This window comes from Podarcis bocagei (assembly GCF_964188305.1).
Source record: "Podarcis bocagei genome assembly, chromosome: 12".
Classification (NCBI taxonomy): Eukaryota; Metazoa; Chordata; class Lepidosauria; order Squamata; family Lacertidae; genus Podarcis; species Podarcis bocagei.
Window position 1 is genome coordinate 10,619,348 of NC_138137.1, and position 10,041 is coordinate 10,629,388.

The window sequence follows — 10,041 nt, forward strand, 5'->3', positions numbered from 1 at the left end:
CTTCTACCACATGTGTTTATAGGTGCCAGTGACTTGGCACTGTCTCCGATACATGGGTGAACTGCCTAATTATATGAATGAGAGCTGCCTCAGGGTAAGATACTAGCCATGGGCCAGTTTTAATGAGAGCTCTTTCTTCTGAGCTAACAGTGATTTATATGGAGCCTTAGTCCATAACCTGCTCCACAGTTCTTCTTCCAATGGGGCATTCTAGTTAAGCTTCCACCTGAATCTTTGACCTTGGTTGGAACGAAAAGAGACATTTATTAACATTTTGTACAATTGAGACACTAATTCATTGACCACTCAGTCTAATTCATTGACCACTCTTCTTCTCTGCTGTCTTGTAGCACAATGAAAATGACGTGTGATATGACACTTTTACACCATCCTGTTCTACTAACCAGTGATGTGAGGTGGAGTCAGTGAGACACACGGTGTAATGACATTGTGCCACATGTTGTTTGTGCAAGAGATTGAAAGTGAGAGATAAGAAAGGGAGGGTGGGAAATTACATCTTGCAATACTTGGCAAAGCCTTTAATTTAGGCCTGGTCTACATATTCAGGACACTGAGATGGTAGAAGAAATTGCATAATGTCAGATAGCAGGTCGAAGCTGTTGGGAGGTCAGGGAATTCTGTCACAAATGGGAGTGGGAATTCCCACAATTTTCATGTTCATCCAATGTCAGGAATGGGGGGGGGGAACCATCAAGTTAATCCAAGTGTTAATTGTTTTGTGGTTTCTCATAGTCCACAAATGTCACATAAATAATTACATTATTTTCTGCACTGTTTTGGCATTCCTTTCTACTGAAATTAATTACATAAGTTTAAGCCATAGTGGATAGCAAGACAAATAACATAGGTTTTAGTGAAAGATGAACCGTAGTGGAACGGAAGCAGAACTGATTGCGACAAAGGACAGGATGGAAGACATTGCCTCCTTACACCCTTAGGGGATTTTTACAAAAAAAAAATTGGATGCTTCCCAATGCTAAAAACTCTACACAATTTGAAGAAAAGAACACAAGAGTGGACAAAGGAGTAGGTTAGAAGCTTTGCCAACTCCTAGTTTCTTTATTCACGGGGTGCTTAACAGAGGGGCCCTGCCTGCTTCTTGGGAGAAAAGCAATGACAAACCTAGACAGCATCTTAAAAAGCAGAGACATCACCTTGCCAACAAAGGTCCGTATAGTTAACGGTATGGTTTTCCCAGTAGTGATGTATGGAAGTGAGAGCTGGACCATAAAGAAGGCTGATTGCCGAAGAATTGATGCTTTTGAATTCTGGTGCTGGAGGAGACTCTTGAGAGTCCCATGGACTGCAAGAAGATCAAACCTATCCATTCTGAAGGAAATCAGCCCTGAGTGCTCACTGGAAGGACAAATCCTGAAGCTGAGGCTCCAATACTTTGGCCAGCTCGTGAGAAGAGAAGACTCCCTGGAAAAGACCCTGATGTTGGGAAAGATGGAGGGCACAAGGAGAAGGGGACGACAGAGGATGAGATCGTTGGACAGTGTTCTCAAAGCTACTAGCATGAATTTGACCAAACTGCGGGAGGCAGTGGAAGACAGGAGTGCCTGGCGTGCTCTGGTCCATGGGGTCACGAAGAGTTGGACGCGACTAAACGACTAAACAACAACATAACACAGGGGAGCATTCACGACGAGGATCTCTAACCTGTCATCCACAATGATACTGCCTTAGCATTTTACCACCTCCTTATCACTTCGTTCTGCACACTGTGGACCCAACCTTAGTTCAGAAGGAATCAAGGTTGCAGTATTCCACTGGCTTTAATGATCAAAATTATTAAGGCATCTCACTGTTTCAATATCTGTTGCAAGAGAATGTCAAGAAAATATGTAGCCGCTTAATTTAGTGGGTGTCCTGGTGGTCCCTGCCTGTATGGACTAATTAACAATCCCCTTCATATTTTGCTAATAATATGATCTCAGAGGCACCAGTGCTACAAGGTATCATGGAAACATTTTTTCACTTACAATGCTCCAAAACTAGACATATAGCCGGCTTAGTAAGATTATATGTACTTCCACTAATAATTTGATTATTAATCTTTCCTGTTCTAAAACTATGCACAATCAGCAACACTCTGCTAAATATGAATGTCTATTGACAAGGTTCTTTGACACATAGCATAACTGCTGTCTCATCATTGCATAATATGAATCATATCCTATTTCCCAGAAATAGCCAACTGGCAGCCCATGGGTTAGATCCAGCCCTTAAGGCAATTTCATCTGCCCCCAGGCTCCCCTATCAAATTGTAATCAAGTTATGGTAAAAGGTATGGCCAGTTTCACTCATAGGAAAAAGGGAGGGAAGGATTTTCACAGTTTAAGGAACTGATATTAGTGCACTCTTTTTACAAATTTCCAATACACTGTATTGAATACTATGTCTGGCTTCTATAACTGGGATGTTCTTATTAGTAGATGACTTTAATACAGACCCTTGGCACTTCCCCTAAGTCTGTTTGCATTGCAAAATGCAATTCTGCACCTGTCTCTGAGAAAATTAAATGTGGTCATGGAAATGCGACGCCATATTCCAAATACAGTCAAGACCGAGGACAAGAAAAGTCTTGAAGGGCTCAGGTAAATGGTAAATATCCAAAACAACTCCTCTATAACCGCCTCCTCAATCTCAGCTTCTAACTGGTGACATCCAGTTTCAGTCAGAGGAACTATCAGCGAAGAAGGGCTGCCTCATGCTCTACAGAAAAGGCCCTTTCAGTAGTGGCAGTAGAAGCAGCCGTGGTGATGGTGGCAGAAGTGGGCTTGCTTCCATAACCAGAGCTGCCAACCTCAGAACATAGGGGAGGGCAATCTTCTGTTGAGGCATGTCATCCCTGCTGCTGCCTGCAGTGAAGAGTTGGCAGAGGGGCAAGCACTGCCAACACATGGCCTCCACATCTGCCTCTGTGGCAGTGGCATAGCGTGGGGGGTGCAGGGGGCCCGGCCGCACCGGGCGCAACATCTGGGGGGGCGCTCGCACTCGCAGCTCTCTGCCCCTACTAAAATCCATGGGTTAGGGGGCGCAAATTACTTGCCTTGCCCCGGGTGCTGACAACCCATGCTACGCCACTGTTCTGTGGGCACAATGTGTCTTGCCACTAGCAGGCCATGCATGCCTTGTGACCAGAAACACCAAAACAACAATATTGTGTGGTGCATCGCTGTGTACAAGAGGGAGTATTTGTGCACAAAGCAGCACTGTATTCTAGTTACAGGCAGTAGTACCCATGCAAAACAGATACAAACAATGCAGATTTCATCATAATGCAGACGATGGCTGATAAAATAAAATAAAATCACTTGAGGCAAAATAAGTGAATAGAATAACACTAGTGATAATGATTATTATTATTTATTCCCCACCCATCTGGCAGGGTTGTGCAAGAAGCAGTACCATGTGTGCAAAACAGACACACACACACACACAGACAACTTTAGTTTATATTATCTTATTATAGTATATAGTTTATAGTATCTTATTATAATATGGCAGGAAAGGATTGATATATAAAATAAAATCACTTGTGACCGGTTAAATAAAACAGACTGTGCATTGAACTTAAAGCACCTCAGACCATAACTGTTATATGGAGAGAAGGAAAAACACTAGAAGAACAAGCAAACGACACGTAGGCTCAAAAATGCAAACAACAGCAAGATTTAATCAAAAGGAATAAATGAAAGAGGACTGCAAGGATCTGGAAGAAATGACAGGCAAATGAGGGACAGGGATGGGATGAGGTAAACGGGTACTGGTGGCTAGAAACACACAAGTAATACAAAAGCCGCCAACTATAACTGTGCCTCAGAAGCAGAACTAGTGAACAGCAAGAAAGATGTGAGGGCAAAGCTATTTGTTTACTTCAAATTTCCTCCCTGAAAAAAACCGGGGTTGGAGAGCCATGGTAAAATCACTCCCTTTGATTACAAGCTGCACTTTGATCACAATGGAGCTCTCTCCCTCTCTCCTATCCCCATCCTTTCAATTGCTTCCCCAGCTTGCACAGATTCTGCGTCATCTGCTTCAGACAAGCCCAGAATCCTGTACTTCGATTCAGCATTTGGGACTCTTCAGAATCTGCTGCACACCCATAATTTCATCTGTCGTTTTCCACGCAGGAGAATGGACTTCCAATTCCACAACCATATGTATGTTTATTCACGATTAAGTCCCGCTGTGCTCGATGGGACTTCCCCCTTAGGGAATGTGTTTGAGATTGCAGTCGGTTGTGGGCCCAAGCGCAATGAAGCCATGGGGGGATGGGGGGTGGGACACACAGTTAAGACATAAAATGAGGCACAGGACACCAGTGCTGGGATCAAATGAGGCCACAACTTATTACAGATGTAAGCAAGCTTTAGACAGGCATTGGGTATGTATCCAGAATTCATCCAGCCCACCTGCTGGATGAGGGATAATAAGGTTGACCATTGATGGGGGTCCATTGATGGGGACCATTGATTGCTTGGGGTAAACCCCAGAGAGGAGGGGGCTTAGTCAGTTGTGGGTAGGTGAGGGCTTTCCTTCTTGGCAACTGATCTATGGTGTAAGACCTACCAGGCACGAGCTGCTCTGCTCAATAGGCCTGACACTCCGCCATGTCTGTGACAATCGTGCTTTGGTTAATAAAGTGTTAACTCCAACTTGCACGGTGTGATTTATTGCCGGCTGACTGCTGTCACCGGCTCTCTCTAACTCAGTATATGCCCATGTCAGTCACCTGCTCTGTTTTGGTCAGAATGCATAATCAATTAATAACAATCTCGAAGCGTCTTCTGTAGAACTATAGGGTATAATGCATCAACACTGTTTGGCTTTAAAAATTGAACCACTAATCTGGAAGGAATATGTTCTAAGTAGAGTCTCAAATCAAGTTAACAAGAGCACTATAAGCCCAATCATTTAGGCAGTGTCATCTGAGCAGATGTTTATGATGCTGTTACAGCAAATGTGGTAATTTAAAGCTTTTCACCTTCTTCAGTGCACTGTAAATCTAAACTTCATAATAAGTTAATGTGAGCACCCACAGAGTTTTGAAGCTACTGAAACCTCATAATTTAAGCTGCATAAAAACAGGGGTGGGTGGGGGGTGGAATCTGTAGGACTAATAGACACGTGTATGGAGTTTTTCTTGCTTCCCAAACACTCAGAATTTCTGGGGATGAAAAACAGCATCTGCAACAGCTAATTGACCAAAAGTCTCCAGTGAATCACACGAGATCAAATAATATTGATTCCCATTCCACAATGAGTCAGAATGAATTTATTTATCATGTGCTCCTCCACCACAGATGCCGTGGAAATAGTTCTCTCTCAAAGACTCCCGCAATAATTCAAAGGGATTGTTCTGGTACATGTTCTTTTCTGGTCAGACCCAGGAAAAAACCGCCCAGCTAAATAATCTCATCAAATGGTCACAGGCAACTGAGAAAAGAGTTAGCTTCCTATCTGCTCATCAATGCTTTGAAGTACGGACAAAAGTATCGTTAATGTTATTTGTGGGGATCCTCCATTGCACTTAGTATTCTCTAGCTGACTACAGATCATGCTGTTCCTCTGAGGCAGTAACTGCTCAGTAAAGCCAGTCAGAATACTTAGCTTTTTATTATAATTACATGAACATGGAATCTAAATATGAGATGAAAGAGAATACAAACTATAGGAATACAGGAGCATTGACTTATACTGAGTTTAAAAAATAGTTCTTCCAGCTCACTGTTGTTTACACTGGCTGGAAGTGGCTCTTCAGGGTTTCCAACAGGGCAGCATCCTGTTACACTTTCTTGACTGCACCATACGTTTCTTATTGTACCTCCTCCCTTCACAACACCATGTGACATATGCCTCAGAATAATAAGTCATAATTTGCACTTCTTCACTCAGGGCACTGTACAGTGGTACCTCGGGTTAAGAACTTAATTCATTCTGGAGGTCGGTTCTTTATATATATATATATATAATATTTATTAAGTTTTCAAAGGAAAAACAATTACATAAGTAAAAAGAATAGAAAACAAGACAAAAAGAAAAATAAAAAAAGAAAAATGCAAAATACAGAAAAAATATAAAAAAACATTTAAAGAGAAAACACATCAATCTTTCCCTATCATATATTCATATCCTTGCTTCCCTGACCTCCTCACACCTCCCTTTTTTGTATTCCAATTTAATTAGTTGATTCAGCAATTTCTTTCCCTCTTTGTTTTTATCTTAATCCTTTAACTTAATATAATATAACTTTGAGTTCTCACCTGTTAATAATCCATTTTTCATACACCTTTAAAACATTGCTGCTTAAACCACTTAACTTCATTCTAACATCATTCTAACATTCATTAATTTTACAATATTTCTGTAAATAGTCTTTAAATTTCTTCCAATCTTCTTCCACTGACTCTTCTCCCTGGTCTCGGATTCTGCCAGTCATTTCCGCCAGTTCCATGTAGTCCATCACCTTCATCTGCCATTCTTCCAGGGTGGGTAGATCTTGCGTCTTCCAATACTTTGCAATAAGTATTCTTGCTGCTGTTGTTCTGTCCTTCTTTGGCACCAATTGGCCGACAATGCCCAGGAGAAAGGCCTCTGGTTTCTTCAGGAAGGTACCGTATTTTTCGCCCCATAAGACACACCGGCCCATAAGACGCACCTAGATTTTAGGGGGGGAAATAAAGGAAAAAAATTTTATTTCCCCCCCAGGTGCGCTGCGCTACACCAGGAGCTTGGGGCATGCGGAGCTCAGCGCGCCCCAAGCTTCTGCGTGCCGGCAAGGTCTCCGCTAGCGTGGGAGAGCCGGGCGCCTCTCCCAGGGCTAGCGGACCCCTGCGCTAATCCAGAAGCTTGGGGCAAGCTGAGGTCAGCCCGCCCCAAGCTTCTGCGTGCCGGCAAGCAGTCCGCTGCCGCCCCAAGTCTCCCGCACCCGGCAGGAGGTCCCGCTGGGTGCGCGAGGCTTGGGGCGGCAGCGGACTGCTTGCGCGCACCTAGAAGCTTGGGGCTTGCTGAGCTCAGCGCGCGCCAAGCTTCTGCATGCCGGCAAGCAGTCCGCTGCTGCCCCCAGCCTCCCGCACCCGGCAGGAGGTCCCGCCGGGTGCGCAAGGCTTGGGGCGGCAGCGGACTGCTTGCGCGCCCCTAGAAGCTTGGGGCGTGCTGAGCTCAGCGCGCGCCAAGCTTCTGCATCCCGGCAAGCAGTCCGCTGCCGCCCCAAGCCTCCCGCACCCGGCAGGAGGTCCCGCTGGGTGCGCAAGGCTTGGGGCGGCAGCGGACTGCTTGCGCGCCCCTAGAAGCTTGGGGCGTGCTGAGCTCAGCGCGCGCCAAGCTTCTGCATCCCGGCAAGCAGTCCACTGCCGCCCCAAGCCTCCCGCACCCGGAGCTTCTGCGCTGAGCTCAGCACGCCCCAAGCTTCTAGGTGCGCGCAAGCAGTCCGCTGCCGCCCCAAGCCTCGCGCACCCGGTGGGACCTCCTGCCGGGTGCGCGAGGCTTGCAGACACTCGCCGGAAGCAGGGGGAGCCCTCCAGAGGGCTCCCCGTGCTTCGGGCGACAGGCTGCCGCCCCAAGCCTCGCGCACCTGATGGGACCTCCTGCCGGGCGCGCGAGGCTTGCAGGCATTCGCCCCATAAGACGCACCCCGATTTCCCCTTCATTTTTGGAGGGGAAAAAGTGCGTCTTATGGGGCGAAAAATACGGTATATTTAAATACCCTTTTCAGTTCATTATAAATCATCTCCCAGAAAGCCTTAATCCTTGGGCACGTCATTCTGGAGGTCGGTTCTTAATCTGAAACTGTTCTCAACCTGAGGCACCACTTTAGCTAATGGGGCCTCCCGCTGCCACCGCGCGATTTCTGTTCTCGTCCTGAAGCAAAGTTCTTAACCTGAGGTACTATTTCTGGGTTAGCGGAGTCTGTAACCTGAAGCGTCTGTAACCCGAGGTACCACTATATAGGGTAGATGGAATCTGTGGCCCTCTAGATGCTGTTAGACTCCAATTCCCATAGCACCAGCCAACATGACCAATACTGAGGGATGATGGGAGTTGGAGTCCAACAACATCTGGAGGGCTACACCTACTCCTGGTGCAGGCCAAGATTTCTGACAGTCCCCCTAAGTTAGCTTTGCCACTGTAGGGTTGTACACATCTGAAGACAAAGATGTTGGTATCTAAGCAAGGCCTACTGGTGGGACCATCCAGTCCAGAGAGGAGGTTAGAGCCCAGGGCCTTCAGGCAAGTCCAGGATGGAGCGCAGCTCAAAGCTATATATTAACAACAACAAAAACCAGCCAAACATATGCGGTTTTTCTGCCTGGCAATCCTAGGGATGTCAGAGAATTTCTATGAAAAGGAAATGGGAGTGGAAATTGTTGGTGATCACTTATTTGTGCCACGTAGGCAACGGAAATCAATCCAGTGAGTAGGATCAGCATTCCCTATTGTTGTTGTTTTCGGTCAACAAACTATATGTAATTGATTAAATATCTCTCTCATTTGCATTACATTTCCTTTAGAATAGAATAGAATAGAATAGATTCTTTATTGTCATTACACAAGTGCAACATTGTACAAAGTGCAACGAAATTGGATGCCATCCCTTAAAACATCAAAAGCAAGACAACAACAACAACCAAACAAACCACATTCCAGCCACACCCACACCACACCCATCAAACTCCCAGGTCACACTAGAAGAAGAAGAAGAGTTTGGATTTGATATCCCGCCTTTCACTCCCTTTTAAGGAGTCTCAAAGCGGCTAACATTCTCCTTTCCCTTCCTCCCCCACAACAAACACTCTGTGAGGTGAGTGGGGCTGAGAGACTTCAAGGAAGTGTGACTGGCCCAAGGTCACCCAGCAGCTGCATGTGGAGGAGCGGAGACGCGAACCCGGTTCCCCAGATTAGGAGTCTACCGCTCTTAACCACTACACCACACTGGCTCTCGAGTTACAGCATTCAAAAAGGCCACAGCTCTTGGATAGAAACTGTTTTTCAGTCTATTTGTCTTTGACTTGATGTTTCTATATCTCCTGCCAGAAGGCAGTAGTGCAAACAGACCGTGTCCCGGGTGAGATGAATCCTGCAGGATGTTATTTGCTTTCCTAAGACAACGGGAACCGTACAGTTCTTCCAAAGATGGGAGAGGATGACCAATAATCCTTTGGGCTGTGGTTATGACCTTCTGGAGCACCTTCCTCTCCCTAGCTGTACAACTGGAGAACCAAGCACAAATACACTGAAGTGGAGGAGGTAAAATGATGTACAGTGATACCTCGGTTTTCGAACTTCTCCATTGACAAACATTTCGGTTTACGAATAAAGCTTCTGTTTTCGAACATGCCTTGGAAGTCGAGCATGCCACGCGGCTTCCGCTGAGTGCAAGATCCTGAGGCCTAGCTGTCGGCTGTTGAGTTTTCAGTTTTTGAACGTTTCAGAACTTGAATGGTCTTCCAGAATGGATTACGTTTGAAAACCAAGGTACCACTGTAATGGCAATATAATTTGCAAGATTTCACAACAGCAGGCAGCGAGACAAATAATGTAGTCTTTGGTGGAAGACAAAGCTGCAGTGGAACAAAACAGTGCTGCAGGCAAAGAATATGGGACAGAACAGAAAAGGATGCCTTCTTACACCTCTAGTGTAGTTCTAGGTGCATAATCTCCCTTCAGATACTTCCAGGCTCTGCTGTGGATGGTATATGGCATTGGGCTTCACTGCTGATGGGTTATGGCAGCTCATAACTGCAATGGGTTCTGTGAAAAGGGGAGAAGAAATATCTGCACACATTATCTCCCACCCCTGGGGAGTATACAATACCAGAAGCTTGTTATAACAAAATAATACATTGTGAAATAATAATTATATAAACACGTTCATAACTGAGGAATGTCAGGATTCATACCTGAATAATGACAATCCCAGATGAATCTTATCAGTGCCTGAATTAGATGTAGATTTTTCAGTTGTAGGACATTTGCAGATGAATGTTGATGCTCTTATTTAGGTGATTCTTA

At 45.3% G+C, this 10,041-nt stretch overlaps 1 long non-coding RNA gene across 1 annotated transcript in view; it reads right to left on the bottom strand.

Moving 5' to 3' along the window:
• Positions 1-8,717, bottom strand: part of LOC308570324 — a 37,141-nt gene extending 28,424 nt beyond the window's left edge. The window contains exon 1 of the long non-coding RNA XR_014001125.1: positions 8,670-8,717. This is a non-coding gene — a long non-coding RNA (uncharacterized lncRNA). The remainder of the gene's footprint in view (positions 1-8,669) is intronic.
• Between the last annotated feature and the right edge of the window lie 1,324 nt (positions 8,718-10,041).